The 27,016-nt window shown below is 42.6% G+C and overlaps 1 protein-coding gene across 42 annotated transcripts in view; it reads right to left on the bottom strand.

Annotated features, from left to right (window-relative positions):
* The window catches only part of LOC121554718 (receptor-type tyrosine-protein phosphatase delta-like), a 597,272-nt gene that overhangs the window by 335,059 nt on the left and 235,197 nt on the right, over positions 1-27,016 (bottom strand). For all 42 annotated transcript variants that reach the window (XM_045211917.1, XM_045211930.1, XM_041868419.2 and 39 more), the window contains exon 7: positions 15,367-15,411. The gene's annotated coding sequence lies outside the window, so the exon portion shown is untranslated. The remainder of the gene's footprint in view (positions 1-15,366; positions 15,412-27,016) is intronic.

Genomic DNA, 27,016 nt, shown 5'->3' with positions numbered 1-27,016 from the left:
GCATTAGCCTTCTCACAGGCCATGCTAATGTTGCTAGCTTTGAAAGCAAACAGCCCGTTGTTGTCCTCGGACTGTATCGCAGCTCGAATTATGATGGTTTGTGTACAATCAATTACTTGAAATGATGTCTGTAGATGTATTCCAATGTGATGCTTTGATGGGAAGGAGACTCCACAACGTGAAAATTAAAAACCATCTCAATGGCTGTGTCGCTACAAAGAAATCTTTGAAACCATTGTTGTCAAAGAAAATATGACTCGATCTGCTGTAGTCACACTCGTGGAGTCACTCGATATCTTTGAGCAAAATGGAATATTGATTGGACAAAAAATAAATTCAAATCCTCAATAAATGTTCCTTCTTGTTGTGAGGGAAATATATACTGGCTTTGATCCTTTTATTGTTAACCATGATGTGTGGCTCTCAAAAAATTGATTTCCCTCCCAAGTAATTGTTCTTTTTTTCCTGTGTTTAGCTAAATAAGCTGTTAGACCGGCAGATACTCTGGCCGTCTAAAAGGTTATTGTTGACTCTGCTTCAGAACAAGGATGGCAATAAATTGACATTGTGAAGTTCTTTGGCTGTGAGGTCGTGAAAGGCTTTTAAAGGATTGCCACTGCCGAGTGGCGCAGTGGTGTAAGGCACTGCATCGCAGTGCTAGCTGTGCCACTAGAGATCCTGGTTTGAATCCAGACTCTGTCGTAGCCGGCCGCGACCGGGAGACCCATCAAGGGCGGCGCACAATTAGCAAGCATCGTCCAGGGTAGGGGAGGGAATGGCCGGCAGGGATGTAGCTCAGTTTGTAGAGCATGGCGTTTGCAACACCAGGGTTGTGGGTTCAATTCCCACGGGGGGCCAGTATGAAAATGTATGCACTCACTTAACTGTAAGTCGCTCTGGATAAGAGTGTCTGCTAAATGACTCAAATGTAAAATGATTTCTAGGCGCATCGATAGCAATTATATTTAAATTACCCAGAAATGTCATTTTATTTTATGACAGTTGACGTGACAGTTCAAATGCACCCATTTGCTGTTTTGATGGTATTTTGACCTTAAAGGATTTATTTTTACAGCATATATAGACATACTACTATCTGAAAAATGCCTTGCTATGTGATTTGTGGTTCAAGAGGTTTCTTGGAAAAGGTTGCAGGGTCATAATTTTTAGGGTCATATTTAAGTGGTTTGTATGACAGTTGGATGTGGATGAACTAGGAGCATTATGTTTGTGTACATAGAGTACATTTTCATTGGTTTGTATGACGGTTGGATAAGGATGAACTAGGGGCCTTCTGTTACTGTACATGTTCCAGCATCGGAACATTCATCTCATGTGTTATTTAATAGATTGACTGAAACAACTCTCTAACATGGCATTATAATGTCCCCAATACCCACTGAGTGGCTTGTATAGATATGGCTGAACTAGGAACAATCCATTGCACACATGTCTAGAAGGGAGAGAATATACGGACACGCCTGGTGCCCAAATTGATGACGTATGTTACGCAGCGAGAGTCGAATGGAGACGAACGGAAACGAACGGACTCAGTTCAGTCAGTTAATTGTCCTGATGAGCCTTTCCCTGCTAGCTAATTTATAGATGTGGCTATAAACTTCAGCAAGAATTAGAAACATGTTGGGACTTGGGAGCGTGTTCAGAATCATTCAGTTTTTATCTGAGTAATTTGTATGTATTTATTATGTAGACGTTAATGCCATAGTTATACATTTTCGGTGAAATTCACTACAATACATGTGCTTTAGCTGTCACCCTGGCCTGATATTGGCTACACTATCTAGCTACTTCCCTCTCCTTACCATTGCAAGCGGGACCAAAGGTCACCGTGCCCTGTGTTGTTGTGTTGCCAGGGTGCAGCACAAACTCTCCCCATTGAGCAGTGTAGACTGTATCACGTGACATCCAGATGGTTACTAGTACCAAAAACCAATTTTACAAGTTATTTCTTGTGTAGGCTGTTATCCTACTCAAAATAAAATCAAGTGGAATGGAACAAATTGGCCACTTTAGCTACATGTGATACAGCTGCCCAGTGGGAAACACTAGCCTCTTCGCCCAACCATACTGCTTCGCTCTGGGAGACCTGTCGCCCGGAGCGAAGAGGCTAACAAGCACTTCAATACAACACCGATGCGCTGGTCATTCGCAACGGCTTGTCGTTAGCTAATTGGCATGTCACGGTGTCAACCAGATGGTGACCAATACTACAAGTTATTTCTCCCTCGCCCATCAAAATAAACATAACTTTCTTGTTTAACTAGTGTTATGCTGCTGTTGTTGTCAGCTAGCCAGCCTAAACTAGCTTGCTGTGAAGACTGAACTGACTGAACCGAATCCATTCGTCTCCACTTGACTCAGCTGCACGACATAAGTCATCGATTTGGGCACCAGGCATGTCCGTATAACCTCTCCCCTGTACATTACAGGGGTTCTTGTGTAAATTTACTGAAACGACTATGTAACATGGGATTATAATCCCCTCAATACCCACTTATTATGCTTTCGGTCATTACTATATAGTTGAGTTCAAGGTGAGCAGATTATTTGGTGAAAGTTTGTCATTCTCTAAACTAACAGTGTTTCAATCTTCCATTTGCAAGCATGTCATCTGTTGTGCAACCATTTTATTCACTCCCCTTTCCATCTCTCAGTCACTCTCTCACTCTCTTCTCTCTTCCTCCCTCCCTCCCTCCCTCCCTCTGTCAGTGTACAAGTCACACCCGAGCCATCCATCCAAACCCCTAGACCATGAAATTAGCTTAAGACGCAAAGCTGTGAATGACACAGGTGTGGATACAAATGAGAACATCCAAAGGAAGAAGTGCAGATCTGAGATGTGTGACACTGTAGTGGTTAAGACATTTAGAATTACATGTCACAGCTTACTTATTCGTTTATTTTGTGCCTAGTCTTTTGGGGGCTGCTGTGTAATGTGTATTCCAGAAACTAATGCTAGCTTGGTATTAGCACACGCTGCAGAGCTCAAGGTAATGGTTGTGAGAAACTCATATTCCTGTGTCTCATTTCCCATTGAAAACTTTTGAAGTCGCTCAAGCATGTCCGCAATTCTTCTGTGCGCAGTATAAATTATGACGCGTCTCGTCCTCTATCCCTTTTTAAAGCATTCAGATATTCAAATATTCTATTCATCACCTCCTTTAATAATTGCCTCCCCGTGTACAACTAAGATTTGGCGTGCGACAAGCCCCGGGGGAATCACGGCGGCTATTGTCTGCGACAAAGCATGTTAATGTACCTGCAGAGAGTATTGACTGACACCGATGTAAACAAGTCCTGCGATAGTGGGGGTGATGAAAACATGAAAACATCTATTGTATGTTCTGATTGTGTGGTTTTGGGCTGCATGACATGGACTGGGCTTGATTGTTGGCACGATTAGCATTTTAATAATGTGGGAGTTGTTGAGAGAGAGTGATAGAGTCAGAGCCCTGTTAATACCCACAGTCAGTTGGTTTTTGTCACAAAGGGGACGGGAGAGAATGTGCCAAATGAAAGGCAAAAATTTCATGAGATGAGAGAGTGACATTTATACAGCAGGCCTTTATGAGATATTCTAATATAACGTAGATTCAGTGACATAGATGCGTTGCCCATTTGGTCAAGTCGTGCAAAAAGCCAAGGGCGACAAATCAAGGGGTTGTGAGAACATACAGGTACCATCGCCATATTTAATTTTTCTATGCCCGTTACTTTAAGACTGTGCAGGTAGGAGTACAGATTAACCAAACATTTTATTGTTGTTTTTGTTGAAATCAATGAAAATGGTCAGCATTAAATGGAAATGTATTAATTGTATGCCTACTGTGTTGTTTTGGCTAGTTGGAAAAACGCCACCTCTAGAGGATACATCAAAGCTCAAGAATGCTAGAATGTTATTGACTATTGGCATTTGCCATCATAGGCATCGACTCCATGCTTTCTGTTACATCCTTCTCCATGATGGGCAAAGATGTGCTGTCATCTACTTTCCTTCAAAAACCCTTTAAGTTCCATTATAGCCGTATTCAAAATGTGTCGTCCATTACCCAATCTCGACAAAAAGGAACCACATGTTGAAAGGGGAAAGTAAAAGAAGCACATGCAAGAGGTATCTCTTTTGATTGATGGGACTTTTTTTGGTGTGTGAAGGGGAGAGTCGAGAGTGTGTCCACCGATTAATGATCCTTGGCGTTTTTGAATGATTACTAGCGGATTTGTCTTGACACTGAGAAGTGAATGTGGAATTGAAAAGCTAATCAATTGCTCCTTTGCTCAGGCAAATGATGGACTAATGATTACCTGCTATCATGTGATCCTGCTATCATCTACAGTGCATTCGGAAAGTATTCAGACCCCTTCACTTTTAACACATTTTGTTTTACGTTACAGCCTTATTCTGAAATTGATTAAATAGTTTTTCCCCCCCTTATCAATCTACACACAATTCACCACAATGATAAAGCAAAAATAAGTTTTTAGAAATGTTAGCAAATGTATAAAAATAAAAAACGGAAAAAACACATTTACATAAATATTCAGACCATTTACTCAGTACTTTGTTGAAGCACCTTTGGCAGTGATTACAGACTCAAGTCTTCTTGGGTATGACGCTACAAGCATGGCACACCTGTATTTGGGGAGTTTCTCCCATTCTTATCTGCAGATCCTCTCAAGCTCTGTCAGGTTGAATGGGGAGAGTCGCTGAACAGCTATTTTCAGGTCTCTCCAGAGATGTTCAATCAGGTTTAAGTCCAGGCTCTGGCTGGGCCACTCAAGGACATTCAGAGACGTGTCCTGAAGCCACTCCTGCGTTGTCTTGGCTGTGTGCTTAGGGTTGCTGTCCTTTTGGAAGGTGAATCTTCACCCCAGTCTGAGGTCTTGAGCGCTCTGGAGCAGGTTTTCACCAAGGATCTCTCTGTACTTAGTTCATCTTTCCCTCGATCCTGACTAGTCTCCCAGTCCTTGCCGCTGAAAAACATCCCCAGAGCATGATACTGCCACCACCATGCTTCACTGTAGGGATGGTGCCAGGTTTCCTCCAGATGTGATTCTTGGCATTCAGGCCAAAGAGTTCAATCTTGGTTTCATCAAAACAGAGAATTTTGTTTCTCATGGGCTTAGTCCTCTGGGTGCCTTTTGCAAAATCCAAGTGGGTTGTCATGTGCCTTTTACTGAGTAGTGGCTTCCGTCTGGCAACTCGACCATAAAGGCCTGATTGGTGGAGTGCTGCAGAGATGGTTGTCCTTCTGGAAGGTTCTCCCATCTCCACAGAGGAACTCTGGAGCTCTGTCAGAGTGACCATCGGGTTCTTGGTCACCTCCCTGACTAAGGTCCTTCTCCCCCGATTGCTCAGTTTGGCCCGGGCGGCCAGCTATAGGAAGAGTCTTGGTGGTTCCAAACTTCTTCCATTTATGAATGATGAGGCCACTGTGTTCTTGGGGACCTTCAATGATGCAGAAATGTTTTGGTACCCTTCCCCAGATCTGTGCCTCGACACAATCCTGTCTCGGAGCTCTACGGACAATTCCTTCGACCTCGAGGCTTGGTTTTTTGCTCTGTCAACTGTGGGACATTATATAGACAGGTGTGTGCCTTCCAAATCATGTCCAATCAATTGAATTTTCCACAGGTGGACTCCAATCAAGTTGTAGAAACATCTCATGGATGATCAATGGAAACAGGATGCACCTGAGCTCAATTTCGAGTCTCATAGCAAAGGGTCTGAATACTTATGTAAATAAGGTATTTCTGTTTTTTATTTTTAATACATTTGCAAAAATTTCTGTTTTTTAATTTGTCATTCTGGGGTATTGTGTGTAGATTGATGAGAAAAAAATAAAATAAATCTATTTTAGAATAAGGCTGTAACGTAACCAAGTGTGGAAAAAGTAAAGGGGTCTGAATACTGTCCGTATGCACTGTACATATGGATTTGCCTGCTGTAGAGACTGTGAAAACAACGTGAAGAAGCAATACCCCATCACCAAAGCAAAAAACCCTTGGCATCACTGTAAGGGTTGGTGTGAGGTGTGAATCAAATCAAATCAAATTTTATTGGCCACATGCGCCGAATACAACAGGTGTAGACATTACCGTGAAATGCTTACTTACAGCCCTTAACCAACAATGCATTTATTTTTTAATAAAAAAATAAAATAAAACAACAACAACTAAAAAAGTGTTGAGAAAAAAAGAGCAGAAGTAAAATAAAATAACAGTAGGGAGGCTATATACAGGGGGGGTACCGGTGCAGAGTCAATGTGCGGTGGCATCGGCTAGTTGAGGTAGTTGAGGTAATATGTACATGTGGCTAGAGTTAAAGTGACTATGCATAAATAATTAACAGAGTAGCAGCAGCGTAAAAAGATGGGGTGGGGGGTGGGGGTGGGGGGGCAGTGCAAGTAGTCCGGGTAGCCATGATTAGCAGTTCAGGAGTCTTATGGCTTGGGGGTAGAAGCTGTTGAGAAGCATTTTGGACCTAGACTTGGCGCTCTGGTACCACTTGCCATGCGGTAGCAGAGAGAACAGTCTATGACTAGGGTGGCTGGAGTCTTTGACAATTCTGAGGGCCTTCCTCTGACACCGCCTGGTATAGAGGTCCTGGATGGCAGGAAGCTTGGCCCCAGTGATGTACTGGGCCGTACGCACTACCCTCTGTAGTGCCTTGCGGTCAGAGGCCGAGCAGTTGCCATACCAGGCGGTGATGCAACCAGTCAGGATGCTCTCGATGGTGCAGCTGTCCAACTTTTTGTGGATCTGAGGACCCATGCCAAATCTTTTCAGTCTCCTGATGGAGAATAGGCTTTGTCGTGCCCTCTTCACGACTGTCTTGGTGTGTTTGGACCATGATAGTTTGTTGGTGATGTGGACACCAAGGAACTTGAAGCTCTCAACCTGTTCCACTACAGCCCCATCTATGAGAATGGGGGCGTGCTCAGTCCTCTTTTTTTCCCTGTAGTCCACAATCATCTCCTTTGTCTTGGTCACGTTGAGGGAGAGGTTGTTATCCTGGTACCACATGGCCAGGTCTCTGACCTCCCTATAGGCTGTCTAATTGTTGTCGGTGATCAGGCCTACCATTGTTGTGTCGTCGGCAAACTTAATGATGGTGTTGGAGTCGTGCCTGGCCATGCAGTCATGGGTGAACAGGGAGTACAGGAGGGGACTGAGCACGCACCCCTGAGGGGCCCCCTTGTTGAGGGTCAGCGTGGCAGATGTGTTGTTACCTACCCTTACCACCTGGGGGGCGGCCCGTCAGGAAGTCCAGGATCCAGTTGCAGAGGGAGGTGTTTAGTCCCAGGATCCTTAGCTTAGTGATGAGCTTTGAGGGCACTATGGTGTTGAACGCTGAGCTGTAGTCAATTAATAGCATTCTCACGTAGGTGTTCCTCTTGTCCAGGTGGGAAAGGGCAGTGTGGAGTGCAATAGAGATTGCATCATCTGTGGATCTGTTGGGGCGGTATGCAAATTGGAGTGGGTCTAGGTTTTCTGGGATAATGGTGTTGATGTGAGCCATGACCAGCCTTTCAAAGCACTTCATGGCTACAGACGTCAGTGTTACGGGTCGGTAGTCATTTAGGCAGGTTATCTTAGTTTCCTTGGGCACGGGGACTATGGTGTTCTGCTTTAAACATGTAGGTATTACAGACTCAGTCAGGGACATGTTGAAAATGTCAGTGAAGACACTTGCCAGTTGGTCAGCACATGCTCGGAGTACACATCCTGGTAATCCGTCTGGCGCTGGGGCCTTGTGAATGTTGACCTGCTTAAAAGTCTTACTCACATCGGCTACGGAGAGTGTGATCACATAGTCATCCGGAACAGCTGGTGCTCTCATGCATGCTTCAGTGTTGCTTGCCTCGAAGCGAGCATAGAAGTGGTTTAGCTCGTCTGGTAGGCTCGTGTCACTGAGCAGCTCGTGGCTGTGCTTCCCTTTGTAGTCTGTAATAGTTTTCAAGCCCTGCCACATCCAACGAGTGTCAGAGCCGGTGTAGTACGATTCAATCTTAGTCCTGTATTGACTCTTTGCCTGTTTGATGGTTCGTCGGAGGGCATAGCGGGATTTCTTATAAGCGTCCGGGTTAGAGTCCCGCTCCTTGAAAGCGGCAGCTCTACCCTTTAGCTCAGTGCGGATGTTGCCTGTAATCCATGGCTTCTGGTTGGGGTATGTACGTACGGTCACTGTGGGGACGACGTCATCGATGCACTTATTGTGGTCCTCTGTAGCTCAGCTGGTAGAGCACGGCGCTTGTAACGCCAAGGTAGTGGGTTCGATCCCCGGGACCACCCATACACAAAAATGTATGCACGCATGACTGTAAGTCGCTTTGGATAAAAGCGTCTGCTAAATGGCATATTATTATTATTATTATTATTGATGAAGCCAGTGACTGATGTGGTGTACTCCTCAATGCTATCTGAAGAATCCCGGAACATGTTCCAGTCTGTGCTGGCAAAACAGTCCTGTAGCTTAGCATCTGCGTCATCTGACCACTTTTTTATTAAGCGAGTCACTGGTGCTTCCTGCTTTAGTTTTTGCTTTTAAGCAGGAATCAGGATGATAGAGTTATGGTCAGATTTGCCAAATGGAGGGCGAGGGAGAGCTTTGTATGAGTCTATGTGTGTGGTGTAAAGGTGGTCTAGAGTTTTTTCCCCTCTGGTTGCACATTTAACATGCTGGTAGAAATTAGGTAGAACAGATGTAAGTTTCCCTGCATTAAAGTCCCCGGCCACTAGGAGTGCTGCCTCTGGATGAGCGTTTTCCTGGTGACTTATGGCCTTATACAGCTCATTGAGTGCAATCTTAATGCCAGCATTGGTTTGTGGTGGTAAATAGACAGCTATGAAAAATATAGATGAAAACTCTCTTGGTAAATAGTGTGGTCTACAGCTTATCATAAGATACTCTACCTCATGCGAGCAAAACCTCGAGACTTCCTTAGTATTTGATTTTGTACACCAGCTGTTGTTTACAAATATACACCGCCACCCCTTGTCTTACCGGAGTCAGCCGTTCTAACCTGCCGATGTAGCGTATATCCCGTCAGCTGTATGTTGTTCATGTTGTCGTTCAGCCACGACTCGGTGAAACATAAGATATTACAGTTTTTAATGTCCCGTTGGTAGGATAACCGTAATATTAGGTCATCTAATTTATTTTCAAATGATTGAACATTGGCTAATAGGATTGATGGAAGAGGCAGTTTACTCGCTCGCCGTCGGATCCTTACAAGGCACCCCGACCTACGTCCACGATATCTCCGTCTCTTTCTCCTGCGAATGACGGGGATTTGGGCCTTGTCGGGTGTCTGTAGCATATCCTTCACGTCTGACTCGTTGAAGAAAAAATCTTAGTCCAATACGAGGTGAGTAATTGCTGTCCTGATATCCAGAAGCTATTTTTGGTTATAAGAGACGATGACAGAAACATTATGTACAGAATAAATTACAAATAACGCGAAAAAACACACATAATAGTACAATTGGTTAGAGGGCTGTAAAACGGCAGCCATCTTCTCCGGCGCCATCAGATATTTCTGATGACCCAGGTGCGGTGCAGGTTAGACAGTAGGCAGTAGGCAGAGATGGTGAAACAAGGAACTTTACTCATGGTCCCAAAGCCAGGATACAAAATAATGGACTTTACACGAAAAACAAAGGCGGCACAAATAAGACTCCAAAAAAAGGCAGACAGACAAAACTATGAAATACTAACTATGACTGAAATAATAAATAAACAGGGAGAACACTTCTCACGTATCTGACCATACGTCCCGTGATCAGACGCTGATTAGTACTGCTTGGCATAGTGAAACTAGCAGAGAAAACTGAGTAAGGGAACACAGGGAAGTGAGGGCATAAATACACAGGTGAATCAGATAGACACAGGCGACACCAATAGGAAGATGATTAGTCCCGACTGTGAGTGAGGAGGTGCCTAAGGTTGTCAGAGGATGACACCTAGTGGGTTGCTCCGGAACTGCGACCCCCTCCTGTAACACATCACCAATTAATCCCTTTTTACTAGCTTGTTTATGTGACACCAATATGTAATAAAGGTGTTACACATGACTTTTCAACAAATTTCTAATATTTGGAAATACAAAGATCCCAAATCACCAATACATCCATGAATGTCATAGCAAACAAACCAGCAGTCTCTAGTGCAAACACGACTATTGGCCTTCACAATTCAGTGTAGAGTAATCATTGAATTAGCTGCATGTATGAGTACCTATGAAACGTGTTGGCCATAACAGTAAACCTGCTCAATTAGTTTGTCCAATTTGAGTTGGATGCAAATACCTGGTAACATTTCCATCCCGCCCAACCAATTATGTTCGGGCGACATTGAGTTATAGTGGAATTATGGGTTACTTGGCGACAGTGGCTTAATAACTATCTACCCTGTTTCAGTTACAATGGAATGATGGGTTACTGGAGAACCGTCTTCGGACATAAAGCTGACAGTTATATAGTGTTGTACAGTACAGTATAGAAGTACAATGTAAATATGTGAATGTGGATCCTAATGAGGTTCTACTGTCAATACGATGTTGAGTTATGAATAACCACTGTGGTGAATTGATTGCTTTTATTTAGTATCCCCCGGAAATTATTATATTGTCCATCCTGTAAAAGGTTTCCACTTTATTTCTGTCTCGGACAAAACGGGTCAAAGTCCATCACACGCTTGCTTGCACATATTCTCACACACACACATGCTCACACACACACACGCTCACACACACGCACACACACACACACGGTTACACACACGCACACACATACAAACACACACACACACACACACACACTAATGCAAACACAAGCACTTGAGGGATGCCCAGGGTCAAGTGGTGTTCAAGGCGTGCTTTGCAAAAATCCTGACACTAGCAAATATGTCATGATGTTGTCTTTATTTACATGCAAGTTGCTGTCTCAGCCTGTTCCGTATTGGGGTAATTTCCCATTTGAATGTCATAACGGTTATTGCAGTCATTGAAGTGAACATTAACCAGCCTTCTCATTTTTTGCCCTTTTTTAAAATCAATCTATCTTCTCTCTCATATTATCCTATTGTCACTATCTTTCTATGCTTGTCTGTCTGTCTGTCTATTTTTCTCTACATATCTAAATTTTCTCCACTTTCAACTCACCCTCTCACTGTTTCTCCAGTGACATAACTATCTCTGCCAACATTTCTTTCTCTCTCTCTCTCTCTCTCTCTCTCTCTCTCTCTCTCTCTCTCTCTCTCTCTCTCTCTCTCTCTCTCTCTCTCTCTCTCTCTCTCTCTCTCTCTCTCTCTCTCTCTCTCTCTCTCTCTCTCTCTCTCTCTCTCTCTCTCTCTCTCTCTCTCTCTCTCTCTCTCTCTCTCTCTCTCTCTCTCTCTCTCTCTCTCTCTCTCTCTCTGTCACGCCCTGACTCAGGGGACTCTTATATGTTGAGTCAGGGTGTGTATATTCTATATTGTGTATATCTATGTGTAATATCTAGTATGTGTAGATCTATGTTGGCCGGTGTGGTTCCCAATCAGAGGCAGCTGTCGCTCGTTGTCTCTGATTGGGGATCATACATAGGCAGCCTATTGGCACTCGTTAGTTGTGGGATCTTGTTCCGTGTTTAGGCTAGTTTTGTGTTCAGCCTTTGGACTTCACGTTTCGTTTGGTTTGTTGTTTTGTCGTGTGTTTATTCGTTGTAAATAAACATGTATGCATATCACGCTGCGCCTTGGTCTGACCCGTCCTTGAACGAACGTGACACTCTCTTAGAATCCTCCTATTCTGCTCTCTTCAAGCTCAGTATATTTCCTTTGCTCCCTCGCTCTGTCCATCAGCCTATCTCTTCCCCTTTCTCTCTTCAACATTAATGATGAAATGGGGAGAGCTACTTGTTGTTCTCTCTATCTTTTCTTCCCTGTTTGGAAAAAAATGCAGGCAAAACTGCCTCTGAGCTCTGTAAAATGGGTGCTTTGACATTTCCTCCCCGAGATGTGGCGGCACATTATATCCCTAATAATTGGAGTATATTAAGGATATGACATGCTGATGGCAGGGTGGATTCAACCCTTCGCACCTGCTTCTGCCAAGCTTGTACACAAAGCTTGGATTTTCTTACAGGCACGTCTGTGCACTATACTTGGAGAAAGGCCTAATTTCTCTGCTCTCCCTGCCTTACTCTCGTTCTGTAATCAACAGCGATTCATCTCTGGCACGTCTGATTAGGATGGTACTGTATACAACAGGGGCCACGTTGAAGCCAAGTTTGTTTTTGTTTTTTTTACTGTGGGAATGACGTAGCAAAGCTAAGAAAGACGGATATAGAAAATGAGCTGTTTCTCAGAATTGGGGCCTATGATATTAGTTGAGTCGATGTTGGTTGAGTAGGCCTGTGTCATCATGAACAATGGGTCACATCCAGACAACCTCAATAAAACCCTACACCCTAGATTAGACACGTCACCTACTGTACATCTGAAAGGACTGGAAAGGTATAAACTAATTCCACCTCTGATTAGCAAGGGAGAGTTAATTATATATTATTTCTGGTCTGATCTATACATGTGCCTATAGGGAGTAGGGGTTAGGATATTTTTTGGACCAGGTCATGGTTTCCTAAATAAAAGGACAGCTGCCAGTTTGTTGTCATAAGTTGACAATCTGGCCTTGAGAGTGTTCAACCAAATGTGACAAGATGAGTCCTTCTTTAAACGTGCTACAAACAGGGAATTGTTTGCAACTTCCCTCTCTTAAACTGTTCCAAGACCACTTATGAAATGTTTACTTCCATCAACTAGGGTATTTTCTACACAACTGGTGGCTAACTTACAGCATCACCTATAGCACACAACAATCTAGTAGGAACTACATCATCCAAAAGACCATAAATGGGAAACAGATCAATATGTTGCAAAGAACCATCAGATAATCTATTAGTCTTTCTACGGTACAGTTCACTAAACTTTTGAACTAAACTTTAATATAAACTTTACTACACATATAAGTGAATTTGTCCCAATACTTTTGGTCCCCTAAAAGGTACAAAAAGTACTGTAATTTCTAAACAGTTCACCAAATATGGATGAAAATACCCTAAATTTAGTTAAAGTCTGCACTTTAACCTCATTGTCATTGTATCATTTATAATCCAGTGCTGGAGCACAGAGGCAAAACAACAACAAATGTTCACTGTCCCAATGGTTTTGGAACTATATGTATATACAGTACATATCGCCATCACTAAAGGAGACTGAAATAGTGGATAATGTTAAAGTAAGGTATTATGGTTTGTAGAAACAGCTGCAGTTTTAGTATCAATTACTGTTGCAGTGATGGAAGCACATCCAGTCATAATACTCAGTGTGTGTATCATGAGTACTATGTCACTCGATTCTATCTATCAGCAATGTGTGGTATTATAAAGTACATCTTCTATGTAGTGTAAATGTCAGACACACGAGTCTCCGCAATATAGAGTCATTCTGGATTATTTTTTTTATACACCCCAGTAATTCAAAATGATTATTGTTAATATCATTCATATTGGAAGAAATTTCAGTGCAGCCTGCTGAAATATTCTCATATCCGGCGGGGCTGGCGCTGCCACTTTCACAGCGACGACAGCAATATTGCGTGTGCTTTGAGTTTATGCAAAGCACCCCATCTCCCTTCGACAGTGCTCAGTCATAGAGACCGTGGCAAATATCATTAAATGCTCTGCTAACATTTCTCTCTCTCTTTCTTTCCCTTCCCTTTTTTTTTGCTGGCTATTACTCTGCAGCAGTGCACAGGGGAGAGAGAGTGCATTGATCAGCCAAAGTGAGCAGCCATTTCGCTGGGGGAGTCTCTGAGCTGCCTCTGAATGGGAATTGCTCATTTCACCTGGGCGCCTTGCTTAGCAGGGCTTACGGGGAGCCACACCAGGAGGGAGTAGAGGCTGGGGCCAGGGCCCCCGGTCAGGGCTTGGCAGGCAGGAGATAAGAGCTCGGGGGCTACTCCTTAACCCGATAGTGCTACTAGTGCTCCCCCTCTCTCTCCATTGCTTTCTTACTAGCTTGCTCTATTTCTCCTCCATGCTCTCTCTTGCCTTCTCACTCTACCTCAATCCCTCACGAGCACACACTGCTACCCTCTCGTTCATTCTCCCTCTCTCCCTCCCTCTCTCTCTCTCTCTCTCTCTCTCTCTCTGGATTCCCTACACATATGTGAGAGACTAATAATACATTGGCGTTCTAGTGAGTGAGCCTTCTGTCCACATGCTAAAATAAAAGTAAAACATGGGGCCTTTATTGAGTTTGAAATCACTAACAGTGGAAATCCCAGTACAGAGATTTAGCACTACACTAGTTGCCCTGCCAATGTACCATGTGTCCACAATACGGACTAACATGATGTCCAAAGCAGGTGTTTAGACAGCAGTGTATAAAGGCAATTAACTACTTTAGCAATTTTAGACGACCAGCTATTTTTATGTAGCTCTGTTACACAAAGTTATAGTGGTTTAATGTTTTTGCATAGCAATTCATATATTGTTATTTTCAACGAGGATTTAGTAGACCATTATCAAAGTTTTGGAACAATCTTAACAATAAATTGCAACATAATGAACCAACTTCGCTGCCAGTGTTAATTCAACTAGTCCTAAACTTGTGCGGCCTTAACATGCATCCCTGCTGCACACCTAATTCTTCACAAGTCCACAACGCAATCCAGCCGGTCACTTCATTTCCCTACTTCATTCTCCATGTGTTCCAAATACATCCTCATCACCAGCCACATCCTTATCTAGTCTATCTCTCCTAGTCTGCCTCCTCTGTGGCAGTCTCATCACGCTCTATCAATCAGGCATCTGAAGGCTGGTACACAGCACAAGGCATGGCCAGTCTGGCCTCATCAGAGCCAGTCAGTCTCCCTGTCCCTATAAGGTTTGGCTTGCCAGATCCAGCCTTTTCTCTCCACTAACCAAAGGAGAGATGGCAGAACAGAGACCCAAGCCGAGCCATCAGATTTGGGGTTGATTCCGTTTCTATGTAAGAGATTGATTGTACATTTCTTTCAGTGAGCACTATTTTATGCTTGTTTTCAATTCAGGGACAGAACATTATCTGAAATGACTGATTTGCAAATGGAATTAATCCCAATCCAAGGGCTAATTGAAATAGTAATTAACAAATTGTATTGTTATGCCCAATGTGGCTAATCTATTGTCCACACTGGTTGATTGTGCGGGACCAGTGTCAGCCTTGTTAACCCATCCAGGCAGCTCTGGCACTCAATGCATGGACATAATGGCTCCAAATTGGCAATCACATTTCAACACATCACATCCATCTCAAAATCGTACCTCCTCTCAAGCCTCATCCTGTGGTTGTTGTCTCAGGAAAGAGAACTGGAACGACAAGAGAGAGAAAATATTAATGACTCAGGAAATATAACTGCAACATGACATCTTGTCACAGAAATCATATTATTAAAGCATATCATCATATTTCAATGTTGATTTGTTTCTAGAATTAACCATTATGTAACAACAAAACAACATCTTATCATTGGCACCATTTGGGTGGCAAACTCCCGCTTGGCGGGTAATACACACATTTCATGGACAATCCTAAAAATTACTTAGCAGAAATATTGATTGGCTTTGTGGCCTATAATGAAAACATACAGTATGTAATTACATTCTCCTTAAAGCAGCACTACAAATTACACTTGTAGAGTTATTCCCTGCTAAATGCTACGGTGCCCATAAATATTAGCTGCTTATTGAACCAAAAGGGAGAAATGTGCTTTAGGTTGTTCCGAGAAAATGACGCAGTGATATTTTTTTATAATTTTTTTTTATTGCCAAATTGGATGCACCCTAATTTCAGTCATCATGTTTAAAGGTCACTGTTTTTCATCAATGCTCATTAAGAAATACTAGTGGCCATGACTGAAGGCAAACATGAGTTGTCTTGGGGGTGTGGTTAGATGTGGGTATTTCTTGCCATTCAATCACAACAAAAAAAGGGCAGTAGTGAGTACAGTGAGGTAAACTAAGCTAGCTAAGCTATGGAGAAAATGTAGTATTGAAGTTGAGGACGTCTTCCCTCCTGACTGACTCGCCATCTCAAGATGGTCACCTAATTCAGTTCTATGTGTAGGCTAAAGCCTTCGCTGACCTTGTGTTTAGACAAACTGACAGCAGCTAGCTAGCAAGGCTTGGTGATAGCTGCAGCTGGCTATCCTATCTAGCTGATATTTATCTGTCAAATCATTTATGCCAGTGTCTGGAATGTGTTTCATAAGACACTCGCTCTACAACATCTTGCTATGAAAGTAGCTTGCAACTTAGTTTCAACGTTTCATCACGTCATGTAACGACATGTTACTGTGGAAACGGTATCAACTGTGAATTGTCATACAACACAATCATTGGTCCTACAACACAATATTCTATAACTTGCTAGTTTTGTCCACTGTTAGATCTTTCCCGGGGGACAAATCCCAGAACTACTAATATCCCTACAATAGGTGTAGGCTACATGTGGACATTGCACAAACATCTCCCAGCATGAGTGTAGATACATTTGTCAACAAAAAAGTTAATGAGTGTGTTTGTGTTACAAAGACAAAACATTTTATGCTGTAAATATCATATTCATTTGCTTATAATGACAGTATGCCTAAACTTACCTAGCAAATACAAATAAGTTGTGTATAGAGTACAACTTCAGCTGCCTAACCAGAACTAGAATGGCATTTGTCTATTTGGCCAAATATAAGGATTTGGTTGTCTAACCACACATTGAAATGCACAGCTCTCTGGGTAAGGTTCTGTCTCCAGTGGGTGATCTCCAGTGGGTGATCAAGTCCCATCTATGATATAGACAGTGCCTTCAGTAAGTATTCATACCAATTGACTTATTCCACATTTTGGTGTGTTACAGCCTGACTTTAAAATTGATTAAATATATTGTGAATTTAGTGAAAATGATATACAGAAATATCTCATGTACATAAGAATTCCCACCCCTGAGTCAATACTTTGTAAAAGCAGTCCATGCCCCGATGAACTGAGGCTGTTCTGAGGGCAAAAGGGGGTGCAACTCAATATTAGGAATGTGTTCATAATGTTTTGTGCACTCAGTGTATAGACAGGTGTGTTTCTTTCTAAATCATGTCCAAATAATTGAATTGGCCACAATTGGACTCCAATCAAGTTGACAAGTGACATCTCCAGGATGATGATCAAAGGAAATTGGATGCACCTGATCTCAATTAGGAGTGTCATAGCAAAGGGGTGTGAATACTTATGTAAATTAGATATTTCTGTATTTCATTTTCAATACATTTGAAAAAAAAAAAAAAAAAGTTTTACATTTGTCATTATGGGGTATTGTGTGTAGATGGCTGAATGTTTTACAATATTTAATCCATTTTGAATTCAGGCTGTAACACAAAAAATGTGGAATAAGTCAAGAGGTTTGAATACTTTCTGAAGGCACTGTATTACAGGTCACGGACAGGTGCAGTCAGGTGGCAGGAGGGGTGGAGTGCATGACAGTCCATCCTGGACATGACAGAGTTTGACTCAACCCATGGGTCCAGCAGGCAGATTATTTTTTTTATTTAACCTTTATTTAACCAGGTAAGCCAGTTGAGAACAAGTTCTCATTTACAACTGCGACCTGGCCAATATAAAGCAAAGCAGTGCGATAAAAACAACAACACAGAGTTACATATGGGGTAAAACAAAACATAAAGTCAAAAATACAACAGAAAAAAAAAATATATATATACAGTGTGTGCAAATGTAGCAAGTTATGGAGGTAAGGCAATAAATAGGCTATAGTGCAAAATAATTACAATTAGTATTAACACTGGAATGATAGATGTGCAAGAGATGATGTGCAAATAGAGATACTGGGGTGCAAATGAGCAAAATAAATAACAATATGGGGATGAGGTAGTTGGGTGGGCTAATTTCAGATGGGCTGTGTGCAGGTGCAGTGATCGGTAAGGTGCTCTGACAACTGATGCTTAAAGTTAGTGAGGGAGATAAGAGTCTCCGGCTTCAGCGATTTTTGCAATTAGTTCCAGTCATTGGCAGCAGAGAACTGGAAGGAATGGCGGCCAAAGGAGGTGTTGGCTTTGGGGATGACCAGTGAGATATACCTGCTGGAGCGCATACTACGGGTGGATGTTGCTATGGTGACCAATGAGCTAAGATAAGGCGGGGATTTGCCTAGCAGTGATTTATAGATGGCCTGGAGCCAGTGGGTTTGGCGACGAATATGTAGTGAGGACCAGTCAACAAGAGCGTACAGGTCACAGTGGTGGGCAGTATATGGGGCTTGGTGACAAAACGGATGGCACTGTGATAGACTATATCCAATTTGCTGAGTAGAGTGTTGGAGGCTATTTTGTAAATGACATCGCCGAAGTCAAGGATCGGTAGGATAGTCAGTTTTACATGGGCATGTTTGGCAGCATGAGTGAAGGAGGCTTTGTTGCGAAATAGGAAGCCAATTCTAGATTTAACTTTGGATTGGAGATTCTTAATGTGAGTCTGGAAGGAGAGTTTACAGTCTAACCAGACAGCTAGGTATTTGTAGTTGTCCACATACTCTAGGTCAGACCCATCGAGAGTAGTGATTCTAGTCGGGTGGGCGGGTGCCAGCATCGTTCGATTGAAGAGCATGCATTTAGTTTTACTAGTGTTTAAGAGCAGTTGGAGGCTACTGAAGGAGTGTTGTATGACATTGAAGCTCGTTTGGAGGTTTGTTAACACAGTGTCCAATGAAGGGCCAGATGTATACAAAATGGTGTTGTCTGCGTAGAGGTGGATCTGAGAGTCACCAGCAGCAAGAGCGACATCATTGATATACACGGAGAAAAGAGTCAGCCCAAGAATTGAACCCTGTGGCACCCCCATAGAGACTGCCATAGGTCCAGACAACAGGCCCTCCGTTTTGACACATTGAACTCTATCTGAGAAGTAGTTGGTGAACCAGGCGAGGCAGTCATTTGAGAAACCAAGGCTATTTATTCTGCCAATAAGAATGTGGTGGTTGACAGTGTCGAAAGCCTTGGCCAGGTCGATGAAGACGGCTGCACAGTACTGTCTATTATCGATTGCGGTTATAATATCGTTTAGGACCTTGAGCGTGGCTGAGGTGCACCCATGACCAGCTCGGAAACCGGATTGCATAGCGGAGAAGGTACGGTGGGATTCGAAATGGTCGGTGATGTGTTTGTTAACTTGGCTTTCAAAAACTTTCAAAAGGCAGGGCAGGATGGATATAGGTCTGTAACAGTTTGGATCTAGAGTGTCACTTTGAAGAGGGGGATGACCGCGGCAGCTTTCCAATCTCTGGGGATCTCAGACGTTAGAAAAGAGAGGTTGAACAGCTAGTAATAGGGGTTGCGACAATTTCGGAGGCTAGTTTTATAAAGAAAGGGTCCAGATTGTCTAGCCCAGATGATTTGTAGGGGTCCAGATTTTGCAGCTCTTTCAGAACATCAGCTGTCTGAATTTGTGTGAAGGAGAAGCGGGGGGTGGGGCATGGGCAAGTTGCAGCGGAGGGTGCAGAGCAGGTGGCCGGGGTAGTGGTATCCAGGTGGAAAGCATGGCCAGCCGTAGCAAAATGATTGTTGAAATTCTCGATTATTGTAGATTTATCGGTGGTGATAGTGTTTCCTAGCCTCAGTGCAGTGGGCAGCTGGGAGGAGGTGCTCTTATTCTCCATGGACTTTACAGTGTCCCAAAACTTTTTGGAGTTAGTGCTACAGGATGCACATTTCTGTTTGAAAAAGTTAGCCTTTGCTTTCCTAACTGCTTGTGTATATTGGTTCCTGACATCCCTGAAAAGTTGCATATCGCGGGGGCTATTTGATGCTAATGCAGTACGCCACAGGATGTTTTTGTGCTGGTCAAGGGCAGTCAAGTCTGAGGAGAACCAGGGGCTATATCTGTTCTTAGTTCTGTATTTTTTGAATGGGGCATGTTTATTTAAGATTGAGAGGAAATTACTTTTAAAGAAAACCAGGCATCCTCTACTGACGGAATGAGATCTATATCCATCCAGGATACCTGGACCAGGTCAATTAGGAAGGCCTGCTCGCTAAAGTGTTTTAGGGAGCGTTTGACAGTGATGAGGGGTGGTCGTTTGATCGCGGACCCGTTACGGACGCAGGCAATAAGGCAGTGATCGCTGAGATCCTGGTTGAAGACAGTGGAGGTGTATTTAGAGGGTAAGTTAGTCAGGATGATATCTATGAGGGTACCCATGTTTACGGATTTAGGGTTGTACCTGGTAGGATCTTTGATAATTTGTGTGAGATTGAGGGCATCTAGTTTGGATTGTAGGATGGCCAGGGTGTTAAGCATATCCCAATTTAGGTCACCAAGCAGTACGAACTCTGAGGATAAATGGGGGGCAATCAATTCACATATGGTGTCTAGGGCACAGCTGGGGGCTGAGGGGGGTCTGTAGCAAGTGGCAACAGTGAGAGACTTATTTCTGGAAAGGTTAATTTTTAGAAGTAGAAGCTCAAACTGTTTGGGCACAGACCTGGATATACAGTAGATTGCAACTCCACCCCCTTTGGCAGTTCTATCTAGACAGAAAAGGTTGTAGTTGGGGATGGACATTTCAGAATTTTTGGTGGCCTTCCTAAGCCAGGATTCAGACACTGCTAGAACATCAGGGTTGGCGGAGTGTGCTAACGCAGGGAATAACTCAAACTTAGGAAGTAGACTTCTGATGTTAACGTGCATAAAACCAAGGCTTTTACGGTTACAGAAGTCAACAAATGATAGCTCCTGGGGAGTAGGAGTGATCCTGGGGGCTGCAGGGAGATGTGAGATGCAGGAGGATGGCACTCTTCTCATACCACTCTGTAGCCTATTGAGTAATTAATATGAGAAGAGTATAATTGCTGAATTTATGTAGATATTCTAAACAAAGTGTTTTGATAACTTTCAAGTGTAACAGTTCCATGTAGAATAAACCATACTTCACATAATTATGTAGCAGTGTTCTGCTAATATAACAATGTGCAAATATTATACCTTCCTGTATGGTGTCCCGTATAAGACAGGAGTTCCCTGATATTTTTGAAGAACACTCAGGGTTCCCCCCCCCCATTCAATTCAACAATAACAAAAAACAATAAAAGGTAATAAATGTGTCTTGTTTAATTTGAATACTGAGAGGAAGATCTCTCCCAATTCAGACATCAGTATCAACCTGTCTTTTCGTCAGAGGACTCCATTTCAAAAGCATCTCTTCTACCCATCTGTAGAAAAACAAGGACGTTTTGATGAGTGACACATGTATTGAAAGGGTGATATTACTAAACACTTATGATGTACTGTCTTATGTAATGACCTTTTGACACTTCTGAGGTGTTTGCCAACGCCTGATGGGCATGGCAGTGTAGATCAGCTCCAGGCCCCTCTAATCACAGATACCGGCCCAACTTGGGCTCCTATATCAGACCCTGCTCCTATATCACATAAGGAGAGCGAGAAAGTCTGTCACCGTACATGGAAGCCAACAGTAAATACACGGTTGAACACAGCCAATCAGAGATCCAGAATCACAGCTAATTCACAAGGGACACATGCCGGTATGGCACTGACTGGTTGGCATTACTCACCCGGGCCCAGGAGTAGTCCATTGGCATAGTGGAAGGTGGCACCTCCTTACAACATACTGTACAAGACACACAGATACACACAGCACTGATTACATTATCAATGGTGGTTAGGTGAATTTCAGGACAGAAAGTATTTTGACCATTGACCAGATCAAATGTGACCAACCTGATTCAAGTGTTCTCAATTATTCTGAAGCGGGACTGGTGTCTGGCCACTGCCTCAGCCTTCTGTAACAGCTCATGTTATGGCTGAGACGTTCCCACAACGCTGCTGAACAACAAATCCACCAGGTTTTGTACGTAGCCTGTGAATTATCTAAAATATCATCACTCAATAAACATATAGCAAGAAAAATTACTTTCTCTAGTTTGGAAGTAATTTATATGCTAATAGAGGGACCGTAACTACAGAATAGATTCAAGCCGGTGACGCTGACACTGTTACTATGCAACCAGCTGTGTACGTTGCTGAATGCTTACTGATACGTTTTGCTATTTGCTACTAGAGTCATCGCTATATTTGAAGTAGACAAGCACCATCCTTCCTTTATTTTCGCCCTAGAAAATAGACAATGCACTTTTATGATAACAGGCATGTTGTTTTGGGTTAACAGAAAAAAGCCCCCGAAGGCTAACTACCTAACTTGCAAATCCAGGATAGTTTTCATATATTTTTCCGAGTTTAAATGAGTTCGCTAGATAGCTAACATTAGCTAGCCAGTTCGAGTTGAAACATTATTGAAAGCAAGCTGGCTACATTCTATGTTTAGCTAGCAAGCTAGTATCCAAGGGCCTGCCCTGTATTGACCCTAAATGCCAATGGGCTACAGTTAGCTCTTGTTAGCAAGGTAACTAGCTAACGTTATCTATGCACATCTTCCTCTGACATGCTACATCACATTACACGTTAGCTACAGCATCATTGCCCTTTCATCTGTGATATCATATCTAGCCTGGCTTGCTAGCATGATCAAATAATATTGTATAACCAAAAGTAGCTACTATCTAGCTAGTACCAGCTATCTATTTAGCTAACGTACTCACCAACACCAGTGAGTGGTTTGACGGTTGACATGCAGCTGAAGTGACCCTGTCTGTTGTCCATTCCTGGCCATCTGGCAATATTGTTGAAATGCATTGGAAGTTTGCACCAACTTTATGGAAGCCCATTTTCACTACTATTTTCAGAGCGAAATGTGCGTGAGTTGCACCCATATACAGACTTGACAACACATTTCCACATGGCAGCTGGGGGCGGACCACAACATGTTGTCTCTGGGCAATTGGGCATTATTGGAAAAAGTGGGCACATAAGGAATCCATACCCAACCCTTCAGTAAATAGTGACAAACTCACAAGACTGACTTTATGACCAAAATTATCCTATTTACACTTTGTAGTCAATTTTGACACTAGCATGAATGTTTCTGACTCATATCGACATCACATAGGCTGTTTAAAACCAGAGAAGTTGGTTCGAAGGAGCAGTTGACCTTTAAGAAGTTGTGAGGGCGGTGGGTATAATAGTATGAAAAGGACCTCCTCGGAAACTGGAAACCGCGCGGACATGTGTTGCCATGGCAAGACCACTGATGTGAAATTTGTGAGTGCAGTTCTTCTTTTAATTTGCCCAGGATTTAAATGAACATTGGATTAATCATATCTAAGATGTGAATGTTTGTCATACCTGAGAAGCCAACCTGAACATCCTCAGATGTATCCATTTGCATAAACCACTGCTTCATTTAGTTAAATACATTTTACAAGTAAACAGACGATGGAAAAAAGTGATTATGCAAGTAAAAGCGGGTGGTGGAGTCTTCCCTCAAATCCTGCCTGAAACAATAGTGTGGGTTGCCGAGTTCCCCTTATCTACAGTATGTTCACCTGATACATCCTGTCCATTCTAATGGATGGCCATTTTGATGTGGCCAGGAATACATAATTAGGACTTGATTTGGCCTTATAATTATAACATTATCGCAAAGATAACGTTCAATGAAAATTAACAACGCTTTGATGGATTCTGTGCCACAACATGACACAGATGTTGGGTTTGCTGAGGGAGTAAAAAAAAAGACCCAAAAACGAATAGCAGAAAAAGTGACAAGAAAGCTATCTGCACAGTTTCCTGTCCGAGGCACAGCCATATTTCATTACCCAGCATTGAGGCTTAGGAGGCAATCAAGCATATTTAGCCTTCCTCGTCTCGGCCGGAAGCAATTATTACTCCCCAGTTTTTTACTGTGCTCCGCCATGGGGAAAATGAATTGCAGTACTTATCAGCTCAATGCATACACAAGTGACTGGGGGAAGGCAGCTGGACAGGACCCGAGCCATAGGTTACCTTTGAATCCATTAGCTTAACATCAGCACATTTAGGGGCGTGTGGTGAGATAGAACGATAACCATAAACATGTCACCCAAAAAAGCATTGATATTTGCATTAATATTGGACAGGGCCAAACAGAGATAAACAACAAGCAGTGAAGGTGAGGGTTTATGACCTGTAGCAGTGTGCTTCTGTCTGCATCTCTGAAATATCTGAACCTACACTTGTCAGGCTTTGTATCTGATTATATTATCATGGCTGGCCATCAATGGCACAGCATCATCCCTCAGCCCTAAAGACAAGTATGGCACATAGGCCTACTATAATCTGAATATAAACTAGTGGATCTCTTCATACGATCTGTGTTCTACGAGTTAGAGTGATGCACAACTGTTGTTGTTGATAATATTACTATATTCATTTAGCCATAGATCATTACAGCAGTATATCCTGTAAATGTGTTATCTGCTCAGTTTCCTGAGAGGACATATCAAAACATTTAGAATGTAATTTATATTTGTATTTGTATATAGTTATGGAAAATTTAAGTGAGTAAAGTGGGATATTAGCATACAGTGGCTTGCGAAAGTATTCACCCCCCTTGGCATTTTTCCTATTTTGTTGCCTTACAACCTGGAATTACAATTTATTTTTGGGGGGTTTGTATCATTTGATTTACACAACATGCCTACCACTTTGAAGATACATAATATATCTTTTTTCGTGAAACAAACAAGAAATAAGACAAAAAAACAGAAAACTTGAGCATTAATAAATATTCACCCCCCAAAGTCAATACTTTGTAGAGCCACCTTTTGCAGTCTCTTGGGGTATGTCTCTATAAGCTTGAAACATTTGGCCACTGGGATTTTTGCCCATTCTTCAAGGCAAAACTACTCCAGCTCCTTCAAGTTGGATGGGTTCAGCTGGTGTACAGCAATCTTTAAGTCATACCACAAATTCTCAATTGGATTGAGGTCTGGGCTTTGACTAGGCCATTCCAAGACATTTAAATGTTTCCCCTTAAACTACTCGAGTGTTGCTTTAGCAGTATGCTTAGGGTATTTGTCCTGCTGGAACGTGAACCTCTGTCCCAGTCTCAAATCTCTGGAAGACTGAAACAGGTTTCCCTCAAGAATTTCCCTGTATTTAGCGCCATCCATCATTCCTTCAATTCTGACCAGTTTCCCAGTCCCTGCCAATGAAAAACGGGATGGTGTTCTCGGGGTGATGAGAGGTGTTGGTTTTGCGCCAGACATAGTGTTTTCCTTGATGGCCAAAAAGCTCAATTTTAGTCTCATCTGACCAGAGTACCTTCTTCCATATGTTTGGGGAGTGGCTTTTTTTCTGGCCACTCTTCTGTAAAGCCCAGCTCTGTGGAGTGTACGGCTTAAAGTGGTCCTATGGACAGATACTCCAATCTCCGCTGTAGAGCTTTGCAGCTCCTTCAGGGTTATAGTTGGTCTCTTTCTTGCCTCTCTGATTAATGCCCTCCTTGCCTGGTCCATGAGTTTTGGTGGGCGGCCCTCTCTTGGCAGGTTTGTTGTGGTGCCATATTCTTTCAATTTTTTTATAATGGATTTAATGATGCTTCGTGGGATGTTCAAAGTTTCTGATATTTTTTTATAACCCAACCCTAATCTGTACTTCTCCACAACTTTGTCCCTGACCTGTTTGGAGAGCTCCTTGGTCTTCAAGGTGCCGCTTGCTTGGTGGTGCCCCTTGCTTAGTGGTGTTGCAGACTCTGGGGCCTTTCAGAACAGGTATACAGGGGGGCCAGTATGAAAAATGTATACACTCACTAACTGTAAGTCGCTTTGGATAAGAGCGTCTGCTCAATGAGTAAAATGTAAAATGTAAAAATGTGTATATATACTGAGATCATGCGACACTTAGATTGCACACAGGTGGACTTTATTTAACTAATTATGTGACTTATAAAGGTAATTGGTTGCACCAGATCTTATTTAGGGGCTTCATAGCAAAGGGGGTGAATACATATGCACGCACCACTTTTCCATTATTCTTTTTGTATAATTTGTTGAAACAAGTAATTTTTTTCATTTCACTTCACCAAGTTGGACTATTTTGTGTATGTCCATTACATGAAATCCAAATAAAAATAAATTTAAATTACAGGTTGTAATGCAACAAAATAGGAAAAACGCCAAGGGGGGTGAATACTTTTGCAAGGCACTGTACCTAATTTTGAAAATCAATGAAAACAGTAGTATAAACTGAGAGAGCAGAGTGGAGAAAGAATAAGGCCTAAATGACTCAGCAAATTTGTGCATGGGCCACTGCTATTCAACAGCATTAAAGTGGGCAGGTGGATTACTTAAACTGTCAGTCAGTGGCGTATCAAAGTCTATCTACGACATCCCTCAGCTTCATCCCTCCTTCATAACCTGGTGTAATGAGACCCCTGTGGGGTTTGAGAAGATCCGGAGGTAGGAAGCCTCAGGTAGTTCAGGGAATCTCATAGTCCTCTATTAATCTAGTGAAATTAAATCCTTCTCAAAGGTTTCTGAGGGACCTGCAGTGGACAGGCAGAGAAAAAGGTGAGGTCCTGGTTTAATCTCAGAAGGTACTTAAATAACTACACCGCTGATCTGGGGCCAGTGGCCTTCTGTGGGTGATAGGGATTATCTGCCCAGCAGGTTTGCAAACAAGTATACACGCACATGCATGCTCCCTCGCACACATGCACAGAATAATCTTGCTTGAACTGACACATCACCTGGCATTCAAGTCAAACAATTTCAAATTAAGTATTTATCTGTTGTTGTACTAGAAGTTACTTTATGCTTCCTAAATGTCTATGCATGGTTGATGTGCGATTGCTTGGAATGTAGAACATTACACTACAAAATACAGTGGAACTATCTCTCCAATAAAACATAACATGATAATGGAAAATAAACACCAAAATATTAGATCTGAATATTCCATTGACTAATGGTCCTCGTTTACTTCAGAGGCACCAGGGCCAGCCGCATCATTAGTGTCCATC

Source organism: Coregonus clupeaformis, chromosome 39 (genome assembly GCF_020615455.1).
Source record: "Coregonus clupeaformis isolate EN_2021a chromosome 39, ASM2061545v1, whole genome shotgun sequence".
In the NCBI taxonomy this organism is placed as follows: domain Eukaryota; kingdom Metazoa; phylum Chordata; class Actinopteri; order Salmoniformes; family Salmonidae; genus Coregonus; species Coregonus clupeaformis.
Note: the sequence above shows the minus strand (reverse complement) of the source record. Positions and strands in the feature narration are given on the sequence as shown.